The following is a 24,867-nucleotide window of genomic DNA, read 5'->3' as shown; positions in this document are numbered from 1 at the left end:
TTCTTTGAAGCGGATTTCCTCTATTTGCGTCTGCGGGAGTATTACCCTCGGTTCAAGAGCTGGTGCGATTGGCTCATCGGAGGAGGAAAATTCGACGATTATCGGCGTCTTGCTCGGGCCGACCTCTTGAGGAACTTTTGAGACCGACGGTTGTTCGGAAGGTACAGTTAGCGTGCCGATAACCTACATCAAAAGTGGTCAGGTCACTACTTAAACATTAAAGGATTAAGTTAAGAGATCCTGTACCTCAGTGGGGGGAAGTACTGGTACTCCAGTTTCTGCCTGGGGCATTGCTGATTGCGGTGGAGCCTCCAGGGCGATTTGCGCGGCCTGATATAGGGGAGGAGTTAGTGTTGGAAGAATAATCGGGAGGAATTAAAAATGAGTTTACCTGAATGGCTTCTAGCAACAGTGACGCGGCAGCCGCTCCAGCTTCTGTAGCAGCTTGGGGGTCAATTTCCTCGATGACCGAGAGAGTCGGCACAACCAAAGGCTCCGCCGATGTAGCCACAGATGGATCGGCCGATTCCGTGCGGGCGCGCACTCGGCGGCTTGTTTTCTTTATGATTTTCCTCGGCGCCTGCTTCAATCGGCCAGTGATGTCGTCGACGGAGGGGGCATGATAGCCGATAAGGGGGAACTCCTTGTACGGATAACGATCCTCTATCGGCCGACCGCTCCGGCTGCGTCTCGGGGGGGCTCGACTCTCAGACTGAAAGAAAAAATAAGAGTCAGTGGTATAGAAAGAAAAAAGGAATAAAAAATTGGCTAAGGAAGGAGTGATACCTCTGCATTTGGATCAATGTTGTCGGGGTCCAGGATGTTGCAATATATTGCCGGAGAGGCGCATAAGAGATGTTGTTTCCATTCTGCCCACCATAGCTTGAATTGTTGAACGGCAAAAGGGGCCACTATCCAATTGGTCAAGTCTATGGTACTGGAATCTGGGACCCGATCGTACAGCCGACTGTAATCGAGACCTTTGGTGAGCTCGTCTCGGAACTTTGCCCGGCCGGCGAAGTATGCATAAATCGGTAGTTGGCCCAAGCCGAATTGTCGTGCTGCGACAGATGGATTATAAAATTCATAAGTAGGGGCGTCCTTCCCCAAGAAGAAAATCACCGGCAAGATCCCTGGCTTGATCAGCTCATCTGTGAGGTCGTCATCAAATGTGTTGATCGTTGAGTCGAAGCAAGAGGGGAGCTCAAAGAGTGGTTCCGACCTCTGATACGGGAACCAGCTAGTTGTTTCTTCGCTGAAGCCATTGTAGAAGCATCTAAAATATTCGGCTACCTTGGTGCCAGAGTACTGGCAACCAGAGAAAGCCGATGCTGCTTCGCCGAAGGAAGTGCACCGACACCGTACGGTGGGATTTTCCACCGATTTGATGTTGGGAAAAGTCATGTGCTCCACTCGCTGCTATGAGATCTTGCTCATGTACAGATTGAGCCATAGGTTGATGAACCACCAGGGTCCACCTGGATTTCCAATCGGCTCTCCCTTGGATAACTTGACGCCAATCTGATGCAGCATATGATAGGCCGATCCTAGTAGATGTTTTCCGAGAGGAACAGAAGCTCCTATCGATAATGCCTCGGCCAGAGCCTATGTATTAGAAGATGGACCAGCTGCTCTCCCGCAAAAGAGGTGTTTCTCCAGCCACATCATCAGGAAGGCCGCGTGCTCCCTCTCTGCGACTGTCCCGGTCCTTTTGTTGCTCTTAATAAACCCTTTCCACCCGCCGATTCCTTTTGTTTCCAGCCGATGGGACGTTTTGACCAAGTAGCGGAAAGGGGTGTCAGGAGAGGAGATGTCGAGGCCGGTCACTACATCGGCCAGAGTGGGAGTCATAGGCCTATGTCCGAAGAGAAACACGTTGAGAGCGTCGGACCAAAAATAAGAGGCTGCTATCACTAAGGGCTCATTCCTTTCCATCTGGGAAAAGGACAAGTCGATACACTGGCCGATTTTTCGCTCGTCCCATTGAACCCTTTTAGAGGCGGCTATCCTTTGATACCATTCTTTCCAACCAGGGGTTTCATTCGGCCACGATTTGAAGGTGCCTGACCAGTGATCTAGGTCCATGGTCGACTGCTTAAATGGAATTCTATGGGTTTCCAAGTTGATTAGATTAGTTGGATTTGGGTTTCCCATAGGACCAAGACAGATAAGACCGGGGGTTTTGGTAAGGCGAATGGTAATCTAGTGCCTAACCGCCTAAAAAAGGTAAAAAGGGAGGAAATAAGAACGGATCTAAGATCAATGCCTTGGCTTTGAAAAGTAAAAAGAAAAAAGTTTCAGTAAGGACCTCCGGGATGAAGCTCATCGTGGTTGGCGGGATTGCTGGCGGAGCTACGGACGCTGAAGCCGTCGGTGGGGCCTCTGTCGCCAATGAAGCTCCCGCTCCTGCCGATGGAGCTGCTACCACTGCCGCTAGAGCCACCGCTGGTGGAGCCGTCGCCGGGGCCTCAGGTGTTGGTGAAGTTCCTGAAGGTGTCGCCATTGGGGAGGTGGAATGGAATGCAGATGAAAAGGGTCACCGGAAGAGGAGATTGGAAGCTAAAGAGGCACCGGAGGAAGAAGGAAACCAGTGCGCCAAAGAAGGAAGACATGGACTTGTGAAAAAGAAGTGCGGGACGTGCTGATATTTAAGGACGATCTGAGAAGGGGTAAAAGCGGGATTTTTACCGCGCCGTCGATGCGATTTTTCAGGGGGAGTGGTTGTCTCAGGCGCCCGTTTCGAAAAGATTGCAATCATCAGGCAGAAGACCGCGAAACGGAAAGATATTTTTAATGCGTTTGTTTCGGAAGGGAAGTTGAAAGGAATTTCGAAGTAAAGATTATGTTTTACTCCGAAACTGGGGGGCATGTGTTGACGCCAGATTTTGACACATATGGAATCGGCGCCAAGAAAGGAAAGGATTAGCTGATGCGGAAAGACGAAAAAGTCACGATTGGGAATCGGCTGATTGGTGCTACAGTTGGAGATCGGCCGATTGGCACTGCAGTGTTTTGGCGGATGGAGTTGGTAGAAATCGGCCGATTAAGAGGCTGAGGCAATTGGGCCAATATGGGCTTAAAGTGAATTACGAAGAGAAAATAAAGGGGGATTGGCCCACAGGAGCGCAGCGACCAACTCCGATACGAGTTGTACTTGTAAATATTCGTTTGCGGTTAAAATTAGAGATAGAATCCTAGTCGGTTAAGAGGTTGGTTGTAACAGGCTATAAATAGCCATCTTTAGAGATCTGTAAAAACAACATCAAATCAATACAACAACTTACTATTTCCTTATACTTTACTTTCAAGTCGGCAACTTCGCCAATACTTTTCTTCTTTCACGAGTTCGTACGGATTGGCAGGGCTGCATCGACACGATCTCCAGCCGATTCTTTAAGTTCCGTTTATCGAGTAATATCTAAGCTTTAACTTCGGGCACATCGATGTCGTTTCGTTTAGATTTATTCACCAGTTATCGATATCTACTAGAATTCTAGGTTTTTTACCTGTTGTTCTAGTTTTATCACCAGTTATCCAGCTTGAAATTAGAGCTTTTGGCTTATTTATCTTTGTCGCTTATTCATTATTTTTCGTATAGCCGATTAGATCTGTTTCAAGTGTTGTTTCTGTAGCGTTGTCTAGTTTACTCTTGCAGTTTTCTTTACAAACGTCACCTAGCTGTCGGTTGTACCGTGGCCGATTTCCTTGTTATGGCAAATCAGCCGATTCGCTGATAAGCTTCCTCGAGATAGGAACCTCAGCCGATCGCAGCCTCTGGGATCTGACATGTTTCCTTCCTTGCCAATCAACAGGTTAGATTGGCTGGCACGCCACGTGAACCGCACCAGGGTGATTACCCGAACAGGAGTTAAGCAGATTCTCCCGGGTCGTGTGTCCGACGCTGAGATTCAATCGGTTGATCTTTAGCGCCAACAGAATTAGACAGGAAGCATATCATGAGCAAGGAATTAGGAACTAAAAGCATATCATGAGCAAGGAATCAAGAAGAAGAAGCATATTAACAACAAGGAATCAAGAAGAAGAAGCATATCATCATTGGCATGGACATGTGCTCAGACAGACACAATAGGCACAATAGACATATGTTCAGTTTAATATCTCACTCAGACACAATAACATGACTTCATAGTAGGCCAATCTAAGTCAGGCAACTATATGCTACAGTTAGCCATAGAGTTAGGAGACAGGATCAAGTCAACTGTCCAAAAGAATGCAGGGTCATGTCAGCTGCACAAAAGACCACCAGATCAGCCAACAGATATGCACAAAAGAAGCCACAACTGCACCAGATCATCCAAAAGAGTATCACTGCACAACCAGACCAGCTCAACCACCATGCCTAGGCCCTCACATGTAGTAGTTTTTGGCCAAGTAGGTACTCAGCCAAAGAACACGGTGTGAGTCAGACATCTTCACAAAAGCAGATCCCTGGGCCTTATTGTCAAGCAGGTGACCATATGCAACCATTAGAGCTTCCTCACTGAACCCTGGCATGTACATCAGTGCACCATACAAGTCAGGGTGGGAATCCTCAACCTTGGTAGAACGTAGAGCATCTGCAACATTGTTCACTGCATCAGTCATGCCAGTGAACACAAGAACATCCTCATCTGACAGCATAGACCTCTTTCTCTTGCTTCCAATAGGTGGTTCTGACTTGGAAACATAAGCTGCCTCAGTCTTGCCACTCTTAAGCTCCTCAGGCAGGTCATGCTTCATTGGGCTCTCAACAAAGTCAGAAGGACTACCAAGAACCTCATTTGACCCCATAGCATACTTACCTGTTGCCTGACCATTACCAAAGATGACCATCATCTCCTGGTAATGATGAATTGGCTTGTTCAGGTACTCAGCATCTTTGGGGTGTGCTGCCATTACAACAACTTAAGTTAGATACTTTAACTGCTGAACATTGAAGAAAGAAAATAGCAACATTAGTACATACCTTGATGTGGCCATTGTAGTGCTCCTCCTCAAGTACAATCATGGAATTGTCCCCATCCCACAAAGCTCCACTCAGCTCTCTCAGCTTTGAGATTTTAACCCACCTCTGCCTCCACTTCCTCAAGTGGTTATACACCTGTGTGCCAGTGACTTCATTGCCACTGAACTCATGCAGAGCCTTGGCAACCTGGTTGAGGTGGACTTATTTGAAACCTTTATCAGTCCTAACACCAGTTGAAATCAGCTGGCACATGCGGCGAAGAATAAATCCAGACATCACAACTGTCCACCTCATAGCAAGTCTCTGCTGAGAACCACCAAGAACAACCCCAACAGCCCCATCAGCCCCAACAGGCCCATCATCCCCATCAGCCCCAACAGCCCCACCAGGGAACACAAGCTCATCAGCAGCAAGGATCTCAACATTCATCTCCTCAGCCATTCCTATTTCCAGTTGCCACACCCCCACTCAGAAACAGGAACAACATAGTTGGTGAAACATCATTGCACGTGTCATCTGACCTATGTCATCAATATGCATTGCACTCAAGAGGAAAATAGGAATAAAAATGCATCACTGCACATGTGTCATGCCTCAGTTCTAAAGAAGTATCAGGGAAAATAAAATCATCACTGCAAATGTCTCAAGCCTCAGGTCTAGTGTAGTATCAAAATTGGTGTAACATCATTGCACATGTCCAATGCCTTAGCTATATTGTGTAATGAAATAAGTAAAATCATCATTGCAATTGTTCAATGCCTCAGAACCCAAATAAACAACAGTGTTCAACATAGATAGAATACAAAACAGATACATCTTAGATGTGAGAGTTGCCCCTATTGGACCACATGTGATTAGTCCATTCATCCCTACTTTGAGCCCAAACAGTATTGTCATCCATCTGGACCCCATGTCCAGGACTTGCATTATTGTTGGGCACCCATGAGAACTCAACAAGAACTACCTCATCAACCCCATGCCCAAGTATCCAATTATGCAATATGCAGCAAGCAAGTACTAACTTCACTTGTGTCTTATAGGGATGAAATGGTTTATTATCAATGATGCGAAAATGGTTCTTCAAAGCACCAAAATCCCTTTCAACAGAAACTCTCAGACTTGAATGCCTCAAATTAAACAACTCCCTTGGGTTGGTTGGGTAGTTCCTACCACCATACTCTTTCAGATGGTACCTAGTGCCACGGTAAGGAGGAAGGAATCCAGGACGACAAGCATATCCAGCATCTACTAAGTAGAATTTTCCTATAACAAGTACAGAAATGCATTAAGTCCATTGTTATGAAGTTACAATTTTTATTTAGGTACCCAATTCAGCTAATTACCTGGTGGAACCCTTAACCCATCCTCCCTCTCTAGTCCATCAGCAAGAACAGTAGCATCATGAGCAGACCCTTCCCAACCAGCTAAGATATAAGTAATTTTTAGATCAAAGTCAACAGCAGCAAGAACATTTTGGGGTAGTGCTTCCTTCCCCTAAATGCTGCTTGCATCTTGGCTGGCACTCTAGCATATACATGAGTCCCATCTATTGCCCCAACACAGTCCTACATGAAAACCCAATACATGCTTGTTACATGATATGCACCCAAGTATGCAGCAATAACCTACAAACTACATGAAAAATTTATTACCTTGAAATATGGGTACCATCTTGGGCTATTTCTTATCTTAACTGGTGTCTCATTAGATGGAGCTCTAATCATTTCTTGCCTAAGTTCCCCAATAGCATACAAGACCTCCTTGAAATATCTATGCACTATTTCTATTGACCTTCTCTAATGTTGGTGAATAACTCTAAAGCGTTGGTTGTGGCTAACGATATGTAGAAACATTGCTAGTTGCTCTTAAACACAACTGTGAAGGCTATCTGTCAGCAAATTCCTTTCCCTAAGCAAGTTGCATGGTGCAAAAAAAGGTGCTTTTCTCATGCGAAGCATAGCAACACACTCTATATAATTACAATTGTAAATTTTATCCAGGTTCTTTTGGCATTCCTCATCCATGGTGCTCAAAGGGCCATAACTGATCTGTGGCCTTGACTATGTTGCATTCTTATCCTGCTGAACAAGAATGCATACATAGCCGTGATAAGAGCAGCAGCTCGGGCAATCAGCAAGCGTTGCTGGTCCTCCAAAGCCATCTAAGCAAGCAAGACAATTACCATGACTAACAAAGTAGCAAAACGGTGACAAACATCATTGCCATTTAACACATGCTCAGATTTAAAGGTATAATGAGACAACATCATTGGCACTGAGCAAGTGCTCAGATTAAAATAAGCATCAACATTGGCATGGACATATGCTCAGATTAAAAGAGAAAACATCATTGACTTGGACATAAGCTCAGAAAAATAAGCATTATCAGATTTGTAGCGCACGCAATCAGCATCGATAGTGTTGGGATACGAGGTAGGCTACACTAGCGTAATTAAAAAATTCTACCGCGTATAACTAGGAAGAACTGCCGTATAAGGATCACGGGATTACCACTCGACGCACTACTGGTGCGGAACATGTAGATATGCGTCGATGCAGTGAAGACGATCATGTAGTCGTACGTAGTCGATCAACATAGTCGTAGGTAGTCGATCACGTCCAGCAGCTTCTCAGCAGCTCGTCCACGTGCAACAAGATCGCCTCGGGTGCCGCGGCTCGTCGTCGGCTCGTCGTGGCTCGTCGGCGGCTCGTCGGCGGCTCGTCCAAGTGCTGCAGGCGCAACACCTCCAAGGTATCCACACGTGCAGGGAGGAAGCGTCACAAGCTGGACTGCTAGATCCGCGAGTTGCAACAGGCGAGGGCGTGGGAGGCGCGGCAGGTCTGTTTCGCCAAAAAGGTGTGAACCCTAGGGCGCCCCCACCCCTCTATTTATAGAGGTTCCTGATGGGCCTCTGGGTCCGAGGCCCATTAGTACTTCTAAACCTAATCCTACTCAGATCAGATCCGAATTGGGCTTCCAGCCCCTTAAGTGTGTGACCCTATGGGTTCGGATACGTATAGACATGGCCCGATTACTCCTACTCGGCCCAATAGTCAGTAGCGGCCTCTAGCAAGTCGTGCCAACTCCTATACGTACACGAAGATCAAATCAGATGAACCATCACAACATAATATACATGCTATTCCCTTTGCCTCATGATATTTGGTCTAGCTTCAAGCCGACCGCTCTTTCTCGATCCTGTGATTCGGAATCCCTTTGTAGGTTAACTCTTAACCGTACGTAGCATGGCCATGCATTTTCGGATCCGATCACTCAAGGGGCCCAGAGATATCACTCTCAATCAGAGAGGGGCAAATCCCATCTTGATTGACCATGTCTCATAGCATGCTTCCTGACAAACCCGAAAGCTACCTTTATAACTACCCTGTTACGGCGTAGCGTTTGATAGCCCCTAAGTAGGTCGATCCACATCTAGAATACATGCGACAATCTCAGGTCTAAGGACAAAGCGTATATGTTGTTTAAAGAGAGAACTACTTCTCGTGTTGGGTCAGTCCTAGCACATGTCTCCACATGTGTCCACATTATTAGTTCAACATCTCCATGTCCATGACTTGTGAAACATAGTCATCAACTAATACATGAGCTAGTCTAATATTCATGTGTGTCCTCACATGAACTCCGACTAGGGACAACTTTAGAATAACCATACAAGTAAAGAGTTTCACATACAATTCACATAATTGCAAATTAATTCAAGTAGCCTTCAATGGATATTCAATGAACACAATATACAAATCATGGATACAAATGGAATATCATCATCTCTATGATTGCCTCTAGGGCATACCTCCAACAGTCTCCCACTTGCACTAGAGTCAATCTAGAAGGTACCTAATACCCATAGCTCTTACATGCGCATCATGCTTAGCCTGCGGGAGTGGTTTTGTCAACGGATCAGAAATGTTCAGATCCGTGTGTATTTTGCATATCTTGATCTCACCCCGGTTAACGAAGTCTCGAATGAGATGAAATCGCCGCATTACGTGTTTGTTCTTCTGGTGGTTCCTTGGCTCCATTGCTTGCGCAATTGCCCCATTATTATCACAGTAGAGATTCAATGGGCTGGACGCATTCGGGAACACACCAAGCTCAATGAGGAAATTCCTTATCCAAACACCTTCCTTCGCGGCTTCCGAAGCCGCGATGTACTCGGCTTCCGGAGCCGCAATGTACTCGGCTTCTGTAGGTGTGACGACCGACCCCTAATCTCCCGAGTCAATCTCAACCGGAACACTGGATCCCAGTCATCTGCCTTGCTTGACCGCGCCTAAGTGCCCAGCTATCCGCCCGGTCCCGACCCCTGAGATCCGACCCCTCTCCGATTCGCTCCTCTCCCAACCCCGGCAAGCTCAGCCCACCGTCGGATCCTGCTAATCTTCCTCAAACCACCGTTTCCTCCACCGGTGGACCCGCAAGATCTTTTTCCCAGATCCTCCGTGACAGCCGCACTCGAGTTGCATGCCCGCTTCAGAGTCTTCCTGCCACGTGGCTCGTCTTCTCCGACGCCCGCCGCTCAGTTTTGTCTCTAGTAAGCGACCAAGTGGGTTCTCGCGCCCCCTTCCCCAATGGCAGCGGAAGCCCCTCTGCACCCCTTTCTGCAGAGCCTCGCCTCCCGCGCCCATCATCACGCCGCCAGATCCCGGCCCCAGAGCCGATGTCGCCCGTCTTTTCCGTCCCTTCAACCACAGTCGCGTCGCCCGGTCGCCGCTACCCGACGATTCCTCTATCGCCAACCCCGACCGCGGCCGCGACAGCTCCTTTTCCCGCCCTGTCAGAAGCCGCCCGACAATCTGTTGTTCCGCGCTCTCGCCCGCGCCCGCAGCTGCCTGTCCTCTCACCTGTGCACCCTCGATACTAGCGCCGTTAAACCGGTCGCTTCTATCAAATCTTCCGCAAGGCGACGCTCGCTTTCCGCCAAATCTCAACCACCAGTCTACCCGCTCCTACGCCGCCCTGACGGCAGAGCTCAATGATCGCTGGCGTCACCCCCGGAGTTCTGCACCACCGCCCTCTTCGCTCAATCGCTGCCCCGGCAGAGCACTCCATTGCCTCTCCCCGGCCTTCGCGCCGCTCCCCTTCTCTCTCTCCCGCGCCGCTTCCTTTCTCCGTTCCAGCAACTATAAAAGGAATGCCCCCGTCGCCGGAGTTCCCTCCGCCATTGTTGCCTTCAGCCATTCTCTCGCTCTCTGCTCAAGCTCCTAGCGCCGCACACCAAGTCCTGAGGAGCTCTGCTCTCAGATTTCTCTCAGTTTTCTCCAAGTCACCCAGCAGCTTGCTCCTCCGTGCTGCGTAAAAGCTCTCTTGTGATCAGCAAGAAGCGCCGCCGCCGTCGTAGCTTCCCGGTCTTAGCCGTTGTTCAAGCTTTAGTTCCTCCGCCCAAGTCTGCTTCTTCCCGACCCCCAAGCTTTCCTTTCAGGAAGAAGGTGAGTTGCCGACCCCAGTCCGCCCGCCCGACCCCTCCTATCCGCCCGACCCCGGTTCCGTCTCGCCCGACCCTATCTGTTCCGCCGACCCTTATATCCGCCTCGCCCGAGGGCTCGGCTGTGATCTTTTTCTTCAACCCGAGGGTGTATGTGTAAAACTTAGGAACCCTTCAGCGCTTGCGTCTGAGGATCCCTAGTTTTCCCACATCCTCTAGTTCAAGGATCGGATCATAAGTTCCTTTCCGACCCTTACCTTTTGATCTTCACCAACTCTCTTGAACCTCCCCACCCTCCTGCTCTTTGTCGCAAGTTTCTGGGCTCAGGCGAGCCAGTGTTGCTGTTGAAATAACTGTCTATGCTAACCCTTGCATTGCATTCGTGTAGAGCTGCACCTTGCCGACGGCTTCTACGAGCTTCACCCGGCACCGGAAGAAGAAGCTGTAGCTGAGTTCCTGCCCGCTGAAGCCGAAGTCGCCCCCGAAGTCGAGCAGTTCCCGTCCTCCTTGCTTGAAGGCAAGCCCCGGTTGCATGAAAGTCCTATGTGTTTTACCAGACTTGCGCATGCCTTCTGTAACATGCTTGTGCATTTACATATAGGAGTTGTGTGAAACCCTAGATGCATGACTTAGTTATCCCCATGACCTGAGCACTAGCTGTTGGACCGAGTAGTCGCATTGCTTAACTAGGAGACGGTAAAAGTCGAGTGATCTCCTGTCACTCGCGAGTTGTAGGAGTTGGATGTCTATCTTCTGTTACAACTATAAGGACGATGGACGGGGCAGGGTTTGGTAACTCTTTGGTGGTCGGATGTTAGCCCCGTCTGTCTATGAAATCTTGCTAAGGCCCGACAGTGGTGGTGTTCGTGATCAAGTGTTTGAAAGTACTAGCCTCATACTTAGTATGGGATGAGGAAGCCTAGTACCGGATTGAACCTAGACGTGAGCGGTCGCCCCATTGTTCTTGGAACGGAGTTTCCCCTGCTGGTTGTCGCACGTGGTGGCAAGCGTGGTCACAGGACGGCAGAGGCCGGGTCTGTGGAACCTTGCACCAAAGGAAATGGGCCCGACACGGGTTAGGGGATTGATGGGGAAGGCCGACACAGGAAGCGACCTCCGGGTGCGGATGTCGTGAGGCTAGGTTCACCATGCATGGTTAAAAGAACTCGAATCGATTCGTTTGCCTCTCACAGCTTGAGATTGCTTGATCGCTATGTCACCCTGAGTAAATGAGGAATCTGATGATGGCAATGTTTGTTGTTATATCTACATATCTTGGTTGGTTCTATGAATGCTTAGAATAGGTTGCACAACCTAGACTGGTAAATGAACCTAGAACCGGAGCTAAAACTTGAAAATAGGGTTACTTAGTGCTTTTGGCAAACAAACCCCTCAGCCAAAAAGCCCTTCATGTCTAGATGGAGGAGTAGTTTTAGTCCTATCGGCTAAGTCTTGTTGAGCTTAGTAGCTCAGCCTTGTTGTGGCTCCTGTTTTTCAGGTGAGGTTGCTGCGCCCGACCCCTCTCTTGCTGGCGCCTGGCCGTCCCAGCTTCCGCCAGGCTGGACGGTCGAGTGGGATCCTTCCTCGGACGGCGAGGAGAGGGTCGAGTGATATCCCGGTTGGCCTCACCAGGGATGTCCGACCCCGACGAAGTCTTCCGCTAGTGTTTTTCTCTGTTGTTTATTTTGAATCTTGTAAAACTCTGATGTGGGATTTTATGGTCGAACTAAATAGGTAAATTTGTCTAACTCAGTGGACTCGTTGTATTCTTTGGAACCCCTCACCTTCGTGTGAGTTGCTAAACTCGATCCTGTTCAAGTGGTTAAATTGGATGAAATCCGACGGCACTTCGTGTTAACTTGGTTAGGGCAGGAGTGTCGCATGTTAGGGGGCTTAACCCTGTTTAATCGAGCTAATTCGAGGTGGATCCGCCACAGCTGGTATCAAAGCCGTGTTTAGCAATACAGAGAACACAACAAGCCCTAAACACTTCTTTGAAAGGATAAAAGTTGCAAGAAACTTTTGAAAATTCTCGTACGATCGATAAGGATGGCTTTAGTGCGAGAGGCCCTAGGGGATTTTGGGGTTGTTTTAGGTGACTAATAAGTACTTGGTTATTTTGCTAACCCTTCCAGCACTTCGCCACGTCTGTCATACGTGTGCCGAGTTCCGCATCGCGAGCATGCGAGGGTTGATAGGGAGTTCCATTCAAAGGACCCTATCTTTGCGCTTGTTTTCGCCCACGTCTATCACACGTGCGCAGGTTCCGTATGTACTCCATACGAAGGTTGGTACGGTTCGATTCCAACGAACCTATCAGCATGGTTGGTTCGCCACGTTTGTCATACGTGTGCCGATTCCGCATCACGAGTATGCGAAGGGTTATATGGTTCCATTCAAAGGGAACCTATTTCCACGGTTGAGTGCTGTCCATGCAGCCTAAAACGCATGGGTGCCGTCCCTATAGTGAGCGGTAATGTTTGGGAACGCTTTCGTAGGTGCTGGCACGAAAGGTTCGTGTGTGGTGTTTTTCTGCAGGTACACTAACCGCGTTCGTTTAGGAGACGTTGTAGAACCGACTAGTTATTATAGGGAGAGATGTATTTGTTGCCTTGTCACCGGCACTGACCGCGTAAGACCCGAGTTTCGGGCAGTTGTTTTTGGTTAAGTGTAAGGTAGGCCGTGCATGCGTCATACCTAAAAAGCTGTAATGTTTCCTTCTCAACAGCAACCTTGTTCGGAAGAGTTCTTTTGGATCTAAGGATTTCTAGTTTTTTTTAGTTTCTCTCGGTTAAAACCGAATGCTTCTCTATCCGACCCCTGACCCTTGGAGTTTATCTCACGTGGTTTTGGTTCTTGGTTCCAGATGGCTGTTCCCGGACATGTTCTTTTTGGAGCGGACGGTACCTTCCAATCGACGTGTCTACATTTCGAGGGATTTCCCGCGATTTTGTGGGATACGTTGAAGTGGTTTAGGTACCAGTCCCCACCCTTGTATGCCGGGCGGTTATATCTGGAGCAGGGCATCCAGACGTGCCAAGTGCAGGCGTTGGTACCACCTCCCCCTGCACGGCCCGACTGGCCCTCCTTCGGCATAATAGCCTATGGCCTCGCTCCTGAAGATACATGGGAGTCTGCCGCCCTCCAGCTGCTCACCCAGTTCTGTCAGTTGCACCCCGTGGAGGTCACGCTCGACCCGATCGGCCTCTTCCCCGTCAGGAACCGGCTGGACCCGGCATGGCTTGACCGCGTTGGGAACATCGAAGTGCTAGCCACCACATGCGCCATGGTCACCATTTCCACCAACATCCGGTGCATGGCAGCTCTTTACCGGCTGGTAGAGCTTCAGGGGAGAGCCATGACCCTCTTCGCCCGGACGGCAGCAGATACTCACGGGTACCTCCAGGCAGCAAGAAGAGATATGGTAGGCCAAACCTACCAGCTGATTCAACGGGGTATCCAGATCCACGACATGCAAGATCGGATCTCCGAGCTTGAGGGAGAAGTCGCCGACCTCGTGGACGGCATGATAGAGCTCTCGGAGGAGAAGATGGAGGTGGAAATGGAGTTGGCAGTTGCCAATGCCCATCTGGAGGAGCACCAAGCTGAGCTCGAGGATATGCATGCCCTCAACATGCAGCTCGAAGCTCAGGAGGACCCTGAGGAAGACGAAGGAGCGTCCAGCATGGATATCGAGGAAGATGGCGCCCCTTCTCCTACTCATAGTGTCCATTGGTAGATTAGGGGTTCTCAGGGAACCATCTTTTTGTTGTACTCCTCGGCAGCCTAGATTTTCGAAAAGTTGTAACAGGTTAGCCTAGAGTTGAGTACTCCCTATGTTTGGAACACCGTTGTATATAAAGTCGATTCTGGTGCATAGCTTTTTCATCTTTGTATGGTGTGGATGCTAGGTTGAGTAAGTTGCGCCATGACCATATGCTGTTTTCGGGGAGCCTGTTCAGTTGGCCGACCCCAGTTTGTGAGACCGAGTGTGCCGACCCTTGGAGGCAGTTTCCGCCTCGTCCGACCCTTTTTAAGTATGGACCGTGCCCGACCCCTTGGCTTGAGTTGGACCATAGGAGTCTGTATATGACATGTGTTGCCTGAAGTTGAGTACCAGGTCAAGATAAATTTCATCTACTCTGAGAATGGGAAAAGTGTGTTTTCCCTATGGGGACGTGTGTTGCACCATTGGCAAGAGTCGCATTAAAGGATTTAATTTATACGTTCCATTTGTTGGAGTACACCTAAGGTTATGAAATTAATGGGGCGTTAACTCTTGCAGATGGCGCACCGCACTAGGTCTGGTTCTGTGCCCGGCAGTAGCGATCAGCGACAGGATCTTCCCCCGCCCCCGCCTTCATCTCCACTGGAGGCAATCCTAGCAACTCAAACCAAGCTGCTGAGGCATTTGGTGCAAGGGCAACAGCAACAGCCACATGGCGGAAGAGCTCAGCAGCAGCCTCATATCGCTCGGTATGAGGACTTTCTGGGGACACAGCCCCCTCTGTTCCAAAAGACACAAGAACCGCTCGATGCTGACGCCTGGGTTCGTACAATCGAATCCAAGTTTGAGCTTCTCACCGCTCCATGCCCCGACAACAACAAGGCTCGGTTTGCAGCCCAGCAGCTGCGTGGCTCCACGCGGCTTTGGTGGGATCACTACCATGCCATGCTGCCGGCTGGCCACGTGGTCAGTTGGAACGAGTTCAAGACGGCGTTCAAGGCGCATCACATTCCAGAAGGTCTCCTGAAGCGCAAGCTCAACGAGTTTCTGGCCCTCACCCAAGGAACCCGAGATGTGCTGCATTACGCCCAAGCTTTCAATGACCTGTGCCGTTATGCTGGCTATCATGCGGACACAGACGAGAAGAAGCGGGACAGATTCCGCCGAGGACTGAGCTTGGAGCTCAGGGAAAGGTTGAACCCCATCAAGGTGGACACCTACAATGAGTTGGTCAACCTGGCCATCTCTCAGGAGGACTGCATGCAAGCTCTCAGGGCCGACTAGAAGAGGAAGGCCTCTGTGGCATTTCCGAGTCCGCCGACTCGAAGGTTCCGGATGGTTCCTCCACAAGCCCCTGGCCGACCCCAGCAGTCAGGGAAATGGATCGCCCGACCCCCGCCAGTAACAGCGCCTCATTTTCCAGGCTTCCAACCGCAAGTGCCCCGGCCGACCCAGCCAACGCCACCTCGCCCGGCAGCCAGTAACCGTTGTTTAACCTGCGGCAATGAAGGACATTTTGCAAAGGAATGCCCCAGGAACAAGAATCAACTGCAAGGTCAGAACCCCATGGCAGCCAGAGGAAGAAGGCCCAAGGTACAAGTCCGACAAGGCCGACTCAACTACACCAGCTTGACCGAACTCCCTGAAGGTGCGCCAGTAATGACGGGTACTTTCCTTGTTTTAAATCAAGCTGTTGTTGTGTTGTTTGATTCAGGAGCCTCTCATAGCTTTATCGGGAGTAAGGCTAGGGAAAGATGTGGGTTAGATGTCGGTCACACTAAGGAACCCTATGTGATCGCCACTCCTGGAGGAAGGATAACGTCTGATCGGATCGTTATTCTTGTACCTCTCCAGCTAGGCCCCACCCTCTTCCAGGAAAACCTTATCATCCTCGACCTAGAAGGCATAGATGTCATCCTTGGTATGGACTGGATGGCCCGACATCAAGTGGTTCTAGATACAGCAGCCCGATCCCTCTGCATCAGCTCACCCTCCCATGGCAGTTCTACCATATCCTTGACCCATCCTGAGTCTGCACTTCCTTGTGCCTACCCTCTATCGGGAGCCCGTCTAGGAGACCTCCCTGTTATCTGTGAGTACCCTGACGTGTTTCCAGAAGACTTGCCGGGTATGCCACCTGATAGAGAAGTGGAGTTTTCCATAGAGTTGATTCCTGGCACAGCCCCAATATCTAAGAGACCCTATCGGATGCCACCCGCTGAGTTAGCCGAGTTGAAGACCCAGTTGCATGATCTGTTGGAAAAAGGCTTCATCCGACCCAGTACCTCATCTTGGGGTTGCCCTGCCCTGTTTGTGAAGAAGAAGGATGGCAGTCTACGTATGTGTGTGGATTACCAACCCCTCAATGCTGTGACAGTCAAGAACAAATACCCCCTGCCACGCATTGATGTCCTGTTTGATCAGTTAGCCGGAGCAAAGGTGTTCTCCAAGATCGATCTTCGTTCTGGTTATCACCAAATCAAGATTCGACCCTACGACATACCCAAGACAGCTTTCTCTACCAGATATGGACTGTACGAGTACCTAGTCATGTCCTTTGGACTCACCAATGCACCCGCCTATTTCATGTACCTCATAAACTCGGTGTTCATGCCCGAGCTGGACAAGTTTGTAGTGGTGTTCATTGATGATATCCTAGTGTACTCGAAGAGCAAAGAAGAGCATGCCGACCATCTTCGTGTAGTTCTCCAACGGCTAAGAGATCACCAGCTTTATGCCAAGTTCTCCAAGTGTGAGTTCTGGTTAGATAGTGTTAAGTTTTTGGGACATACTATCTCCAAGGATGGTATCGCCGTGGATCCCAGTAAGGTGCAGGAAGTCATGGAATGGAAGCCTCCTGCCTCAGTACACCAGATCAGAAGTTTCCTTGGACTGGCAGGTTACTATCGGCGTTTCATACCGGATTTCTCCAAGATAGCTAAGCCAATGACCGAGTTGTTGAAGAAAGAGGTCAAATTTGTGTGGGACAGAAAGTGTGAAGAAGCCTTCAAGACCCTGAAGCACTTGCTGACCACAGCCCCAGTTTTGGCTCAGCCTGACCCCTCTAGGCCGTATGACGTATACTGTGACGCCTCTGGCACTGGACTCGGATGTGTTCTTATGCAAGACAATCGAGTCATTGCCTATGCCTCACGGGCGTTACGACCTCATGAGCTAAGCTACCCAACCCATGACCTTGAGTTGGCGGCAGTGATACATGCCTTGAAGATATGGAGGCACTACCTAATGGGAGCTCACTGCAACATCTACACCGACCACAAGAGCCTCAAGTACATCTTCACTCAGGCCGACCTCAACATGCGCCAGAGAAGATGGCTGGAGCTGATAAAGGATTATGAATTGGAAGTGCACTATCATCCCGGCAAGGCCAATGTGGTAGCTGATGCCCTCAGTCGCAAACACCATTGCAACTGCTTGTTGTCAGCAGCCTTCACCAAGACTCTGTGCCACGAGATGGGAAGACTCGGTTTAGAGATTGTTTCTCAAGGAACCCTTGGTCACATCATCCTTGACTCAGTTTTGGAAGATCGGATTCGGTCAGCACAAGTAAAGGATGAAGGAATAAAACGGATCATCAGTAAGATCTCAGTAAAGGATGAGGGATATAAGCAATTCTGGCAGGACAAAACGGGAGGTGTGCACTATGGAAACCGGCTAGTAGTACCCGCCGACCCCGAGCTGAGAAAGCAAATCCTAGATGAAGCTCATCTCTCCAAGTTCTCAATCCATCCTGGCAGCAATAAGATGTACCATGATCTCCGTCAAACCTTTTGGTGGAGTGGAATGAAGCCGGAAATTGCCCGGTATGTTTCAGAATGTGACACCTGTCAACGTGTCAAAGCCAGTCATTTAAAGATAGCAGGTACCCTGCAGCCGCTACCTATTCCCTCTTGGAAATGGGAAGATATCAGCATGGATTTCATAATTGGACTACCCCTTACAACGCAACGATATGATTCCATCTGGGTTATAGTGGACCGTTTGACCAAGACCGCCCACTTCCTTCCTGTTCGTACCACCTACACCGTCAAGCAGTATGCAGAGTTGTACCTCGACCGCATAGTTTCCCTACATGGTGTACCCAAGACTATCGTCTCTGATCGAGGAGTTCAGTTTGTGGCACGCTTTTGGGAGCAACTACAAGCATCTATGGGCACCAAGCTCATCCGAAGCTCAACCTATCATCCTCAAACTGATGGTCAAACCGAGAGAGTCAATCAGATCCTCGAAGACATGTTAAGAGCTTGTGTTATCCACTATGACAAGAATTGGGACAAGTGTCTGCCCTTAGCAGAATTCTCCTACAATAACAGCTACCAGGCCAGTTTGAAGATGGCACCGTTCGAAGCCCTGTATGGCCAGAGATGCAGGACCCCCTTGAACTGGTCCCAACCAGGAGAAAGACAGGTCTATGGCCCTGACTTAGTGGCAGAAGCCGAAGAGCAAATAAAGGTAATTCAAGCTAATCTCAAGGCTGCCCAATCCCGACAGAAGAGTTACTCCGACCGGCGGAGAAGACCCCTGCAGTTCGACCTTGGTGATCATGTGTACCTTCGAGTCTCCCCGACCAAAGGAGTGCAACGGTTTGGAGTAAAAGGCAAGTTAGCTCCCCGCTATTTTGGCCCTTATGAGATTGTGGAGATATGTGGACCCGTTGCTTATCGGATCCAACTCCCAGAACAGCTATCGGCCATACACGATGTTTTCCATGTATCTCAACTGAAGAAATGTGTCCGAGTTCCAGCAGAAATCTTAGAGCAAGAACAGCTTCAGGTAGAGCCCGACCTGACCTGCGCCGAGTACCCAGATCGAGTTCTTGACCAGAAGGAAAGGCACACCTGACGCCAAGTGGTAAAGATGTACAAGATCCTCTGGAGAAACCACACCGAAGATGAAGCAACATGGGAAACGGACGAATATCTGAACAAGCGCTTTCCAGGTTTTCTATCTCGACAAGGAGGTAAAAACGTCATCCTGCTTTTGATGTCCGAATCTCGGGACGAGATTCTTTTTAAGAGGGGTAGGCTGTGACGACCGACCCCTAATCTCCCGAGTCAATCTCAACCGGAACCCTGGATCCCAGTCATCTGCCTTGCTTGACCGCTCCTAAGTGCCTAGCTATCCGCCCGGTCCCGACCCCTGAGATCCGACCCCTCTCCGATTCGCTCCTCTCCCGACCCCGGCAAGCTCAGCCCACCGTCGGATCCTGCTAATCTTCCTCAAACCACCATTCCCTCAACCGGTGGACCTGCAAGATCTTTTTCCCAGATCCTCCGCGACAGCCGCACTCGAGTTGCATGCCCGCTTCAGAGTCTTCCTGCCGCGTGGCTCGTCTTCTCCGACGCCCGCCGCTCAGTTTTGTCTCTGGCAAGTGACCAAGTGGGTTCTCGCGCCCCCTTCCCCAATGGCAGCGGAAGCCCCTCTGCACCCCTTTCTGCAGAGCCTCGCCTCCCGCGCCCATCATCACGCCGCCAGATCCCGGCCCTAGAGCCGATGTCGCCCGTCTTTTCCGTCCCTTCAACCACAGTCGCGTCGCCCGGTCGCCGCTACCCGACGATTCCTCTATCGCCAACCCCGACCGCGGCCGCGACAGCTCCTTTTCCCGCCCTGTCAGAAGCCGCCCGACAATCTGTTGTTTCGCGCTCTCGTCCGCGCCCACAGCTGCCTGTCCTCTCACGTGTGCGCCCTCGATTCTAGCGCTGTTAAACCGGTCGCTTCTGTCAAATCTTCCGCAAGGCGACGCCCGCTTTCCGCCAAATCTCAACCACCAGTCTACCCGCTCCTACGCCGCCCTGACGGCAGAGCGCAATGATCGCTGGCGTCACCCCCGGAGTTCTGCACCACCGCCCTCTTCGCTCAATCGCCGCCCCGGCAGAGCACTCCATTGCCTCTCCCCGACCTTCGCGCCGCTCCCCTTCTCTCTCTCCCACGCCGCTTCCTTTCTCCGTTCCAGCAACTATAAAAGGAATGCCCCCGTCGCCGGAGTTCCCTCCGCCATTGTTGCCTTCAGCCATTCTCTCGCTCTCTGCTCAAGCTCCTAGCGCCGCACACCAAGTCCTGAGGAGCTCTGCTCTCAGATTTCTCTCAGTTTTCTCCAAGTCACCCAGCAGCTTGCTCCTCCGTGCTGCGTAAAAGCTCTCTTGTGATCAGCAAGAAGCGCCGCCGCCGTCGTAGCTTCCCGGTCTTAGCCGTTGTTCAAGCTTTAGTTCCTCCGCCCAAGTCTGCTTCTTCCCGACCCCCAAGCTTTCCTTTCAGGAAGAAGGTGAGTTGCCGACCCCAGTCCGCCCGCCCGACCCCTCCTATCCGCCCGACCCCGGTTCCGTCTCGCCCGACCCTATCTGTTCCGCCGACCCTTATATCCGCCTCGCCCGAGGGCTCGGCTGTGATCTTTTTCTTCAACCCGAGGGTGTATGTGTAAAACTTAGGAACCCTTCAGCGCTTGCGTCTGAGGATCCCTAGTTTTCCCACATCCTCTAGTTCAAGGATCGGATCATAAGTTCCTTTCCGACCCTTACCTTTTGATCTTCACCAACTCTCTTGAACCTCCCCACCCTCCTGCTCTTTGTCGCAAGTTTCTGGGCTCAGGCGAGCCAGTGTTGCTGTTGAAATAACTGTCTATGCTAACCCTTGCATTGCATTCGTGTAGAGCTGCACCTTGCCGACGGCTTCTACGAGCTTCACCCGGCACCGGAAGAAGAAGCTGTAGCTGAGTTCCTGCCCGCTGAAGCCGAAGTCGCCCCCGAAGTCGAGCAGTTCCCGTCCTCCTTGCTTGAAGGCAAGCCCCGGTTGCATGAAAGTCCTATGTGTTTTACCAGACTTGCGCATGCCTTCTGTAACATGCTTGTGCATTTACATATAGGAGTTGTGTGAAACCCTAGATGCATGACTTAGTTATCCCCATGACCTGAGCACTAGCTGTTGGACCGAGTAGTCGCATTGCTTAACTAGGAGACGGTAAAAGTCGAGTGATCTCCTGTCACTCACGAGTTGTAGGAGTTGGATGTCTATCTTCTGTTACAACTATAAGGACGATGGACGGGGCAGGGTTTGGTAACTCTTTGGTGGTCGGATGTTAGCCCCGTCTGTCTATGAAATCTTGCTAAGGCCCGACAGTGGTGGTGTTCGTGATCAAGTGTTTGAAAGTACTAGCCTCATACTTAGTATGGGATGAGGAAGCCTAGTACCGGATTGAACCTAGACGTGAGCGGTCGCCCCATTGTTCTTGGAACGGAGTTTCCCCTGCTGGTTGTCGCACGTGGTGGCAAGCGTGGTCACAGGACGGCAGAGGCCGGGTCTGCGGAACCTTTAACCAAAGGAAATGGGCCCGACACGGGTTAGGGGATTGATGAGGAAGGCCGACACAGGAAGCGACCTCCGGGTGCGCGGATGTCGTGAGGCTAGGTTCACCATGCATGGTTAAAAGAACTCGAATCGATTCGTCTGCCTCTCACAGCTTGAGATTGCTTGATCGCTATGTCACCCTGAGTAAATGAGGAATCTGATGATGGCAATGTTTGTTGTTATATCTACATATCTTGGTTGGTTCTATGAATGCTTAGAATAGGTTGCACAACCTAGACTGGTAAATGAACCTAGAACCGGAGCTAAAACTTGAAAATAGGGTTACTTAGTGCTTTTGGCAAACAAACCCTCACCCAAAAAGCCCTGCATGTCTAGATGGAGGAGTAGTTTTACTCCTATCAGCTAAGTCTTGTTGAGCTTAGTAGCTCAGCCTTGTTGTGGCTCCTGTTTTTCCGGTGAGGTTGCTGCGCCCGACCCCTCTCTTGCTGGTGCCTGGCCGCCCCAGCTTCCGCCAGGCTGGACGGTCGAGTGGGATCCTTCCTCGGACGGCGAGGAGAGGGTCCAGTGATATCCCGGTTGGCCTCACCAGGGATGTCCAACCCCGACGAAGTCTTCCGCTAGTGTTTTTCTCTGTTGTTTATTTTGAATCTTGTAAAACTCTGATGTGGGATTTTATGGTCGAACTAAATAGGTAAATTTGTCTAACTCAGTGGACTCGTTGTATTCTCTGGAACCCCTCACCTTCGTGTGAGTTGCTAAACTCGATCCTGTTCAAGTGGTTAAATCGGATGAAATCTGACAGCACTTCGTGTTAACTTGGTTAGGGCAGGAGTGTCGCATGTTAGGCGGCTTAACCCTGTTTAATCGAGCTAATTCGAGGTGGATCCGCCACACCAGGAGTCAAGCGTGCGGCTGGTGATGATGCAGCGCAGTGCAGCGCTGGTGGCGGTGCACGTTAGCCCGCACACGCAGGTGCGCGCAGGTGCAAAGCCACGGGTAGCAGACCGTCGTATACCCGTCGTACATAAACAGGTCGTAGAAATATGAAAAGAGAGAAAGAGGGGATAGCTGGAACGAAGTCCAATCTCGTGTATGAACAGCAAAACGGAACGAGAACGACAAGACGAACGAGATGCTGTGCTCACCTTCGACCGAGGATGAACAATGCCGACGGAAAAGCTCGCCGGAGTTTGGGAGGAGCTCGCTGGAATTGGGGAAGACGACGGAGCCGACATTGGATTGGCGCAATCCACCATACCACGGCGTAGAGCTCGAAGAGAGGAACTCCGTGGTGGTGTCGGTTTTCGCCGGAACTCCACGGTTTCTCCGAAAAAGCTTGTCGGAGTTTGGCAAAGACTGGACTTTGACTTCAGATCAACGGAGCTAGGAGAGCCAACTCGAAAAAAGATTTTCAGATCTGGAATCTTCGCGTTGAGGTGAACAAAGTGATATATATGTAGGCCAGGTTGGGAAAAAGTTATTTTCGAGTTGACTTTTCTATTTTCAGAATTTCAGATTTTATTTATCTGCGCGAAAACAAATCCAGAAATTGATGGACTCGTTTTCTAAAGTGAGAAAAATATCTAGAAAATTCTAAAAATTCTGAGATAAATCTCATAGATGGATTGGGATGCAAGGAATCCAAATAAAATACTTGGAGCTCGTGAAAAGGATTTTAGAACCTTCCAAAAATTGGATTTAGCTCTAGGAAAAGGAGAATAAATTCCAGAAAAAGCTAGAAAATTCTCAAAAAGATATAGACAACGTTTAAATGCATTTTTAAAACTTTTTGCACTCAAAAAACTCCAAGATGCATCAGCATGAATGCACAGACATAGAATATCATTATTTAATTTAGAAAAACAAACAATTATTTTCCTATACTAAATTTCCTGTGAAGGAAAAAAATAAAGGTGGGGAAAATTTTAAAATTATGAGAAAATTATTATTTATTATTCCTTTTATTCACATCATGAAATTCGAAAATTTCAGGATGTGACACCGCTCAAAGAGAGATCAAAAATCGAAATTTCATGTATGCGCCTTCATCGATCAAAATTGAAATTTTCAGAAGCCGCGGCCTTCTTCCATCCCGCCTCTAATCCCTAGCCTATATAAAGGGTTTATGGAAGTCCGTCAGTTCACCCATCGCTAGCAGCTTCCTCCAATCCATGGCCTCACTAGCCCTCGACCTAGACTAAGAGCCACCAGCTAATGATCTGGATCTAAAACATCCCATCCCCATCGATTGGGATGGCATTGAAGAGTGGGATGGTCCTACCCATGAGCTCAGCCTCGACGCGAGCACGGATGGGAGGCGAAGTGAACAGGACTGGGCGATGCATTGAAGAGGCAGACGGCACGTGCACGGAACTCACGCGATCGGCCCAAGATGGAATGAACTCCAACCGGGAATACACAGATCATTCCTGGACACTTATTATTTTGTTGTACACATATCAAATCTGGATTGAGGGAGTACTCTATAACATTTTCATCCATATCTATAATCATTAACTTTTCACTTTGCATTACATGTATATGCTTGAATTTGTTTAATAGACCCTAAGTTTGAGCTATAATTTTAATATAGAAATCTATATTCTCATCACTTCCTCTACATCTTTATAAATGGCGACACATCATGCGTATATACCTTAATTGTTATATCACATACCATAGTGTAAGAAATAAATGAATCATATATTGGTGTATACTTTTAATTAATTAAGGTATTTTGGATTAAAATTTAGAGTTACCTCATGTTATTGTTAGTAATGGCATACATGGGTAATGTAGAAGCAAACTTAAGGGGTTACTTTAATTTATTTTTAAGTATTAGTATAGGGCAATTTAGTTACAAATTAAGGGGGTTATTTTAAATTATTTTTATAATGGTATAGGTGGGTAATTTTGATGAAGATTAGGGGTTACTTTAGTTAATATTATATAATAGCAGAGGTGGGTAATTTAGATATAAATTTAGAGGTTACTATACGCTATTTTCATAATAGCCTAACATAACAGATCCAATAGCTTGATGATTTAAGTCTACCGATTGATGGTCAGATATTTTACTTTTTTTAAGAATTTCTCTCTTTTCTTAAGTGTCCACCAGGATCTTAGGTGGCTTCAAAAGGAGCCTTTTTTAAGTATTAGTATTAGGCAATTTAATTACAAATTTAGGGGTTATTTTATTTTTTATAATGGTATAAGTGGGTAATGTTGATGAAGATCAGAAGTTACTTTAGTTTATATTATATAATGACAGATCTTGGTAATTTAGATATAAATTTAAGAAGTTATTTTAGACTATTTTCATAATTGCACGAGCTCTTTAGGCTATTTTCATACGTTATTTAAAGTTTTAAGTGGCTTCATACGAGGCTTTAAGATAAGATGCGAGCG

The 24,867-nt window shown here is 49.0% G+C and overlaps 1 pseudogene; it reads right to left on the bottom strand.

Moving 5' to 3' along the window:
- Positions 1-4,368: 4,368 nt before the first annotated feature.
- LOC105913799 lies at positions 4,369-5,407 on the bottom strand (annotated as a pseudogene).
- Positions 5,408-24,867: the final 19,460 nt, after the last annotated feature.

Source organism: Setaria italica, chromosome II (assembly GCF_000263155.2).
Source record: "Setaria italica strain Yugu1 chromosome II, Setaria_italica_v2.0, whole genome shotgun sequence".
Taxonomy (NCBI): domain Eukaryota; kingdom Viridiplantae; phylum Streptophyta; class Magnoliopsida; order Poales; family Poaceae; genus Setaria; species Setaria italica.
Note: the sequence above shows the minus strand (reverse complement) of the source record. Positions and strands in the feature narration are given on the sequence as shown.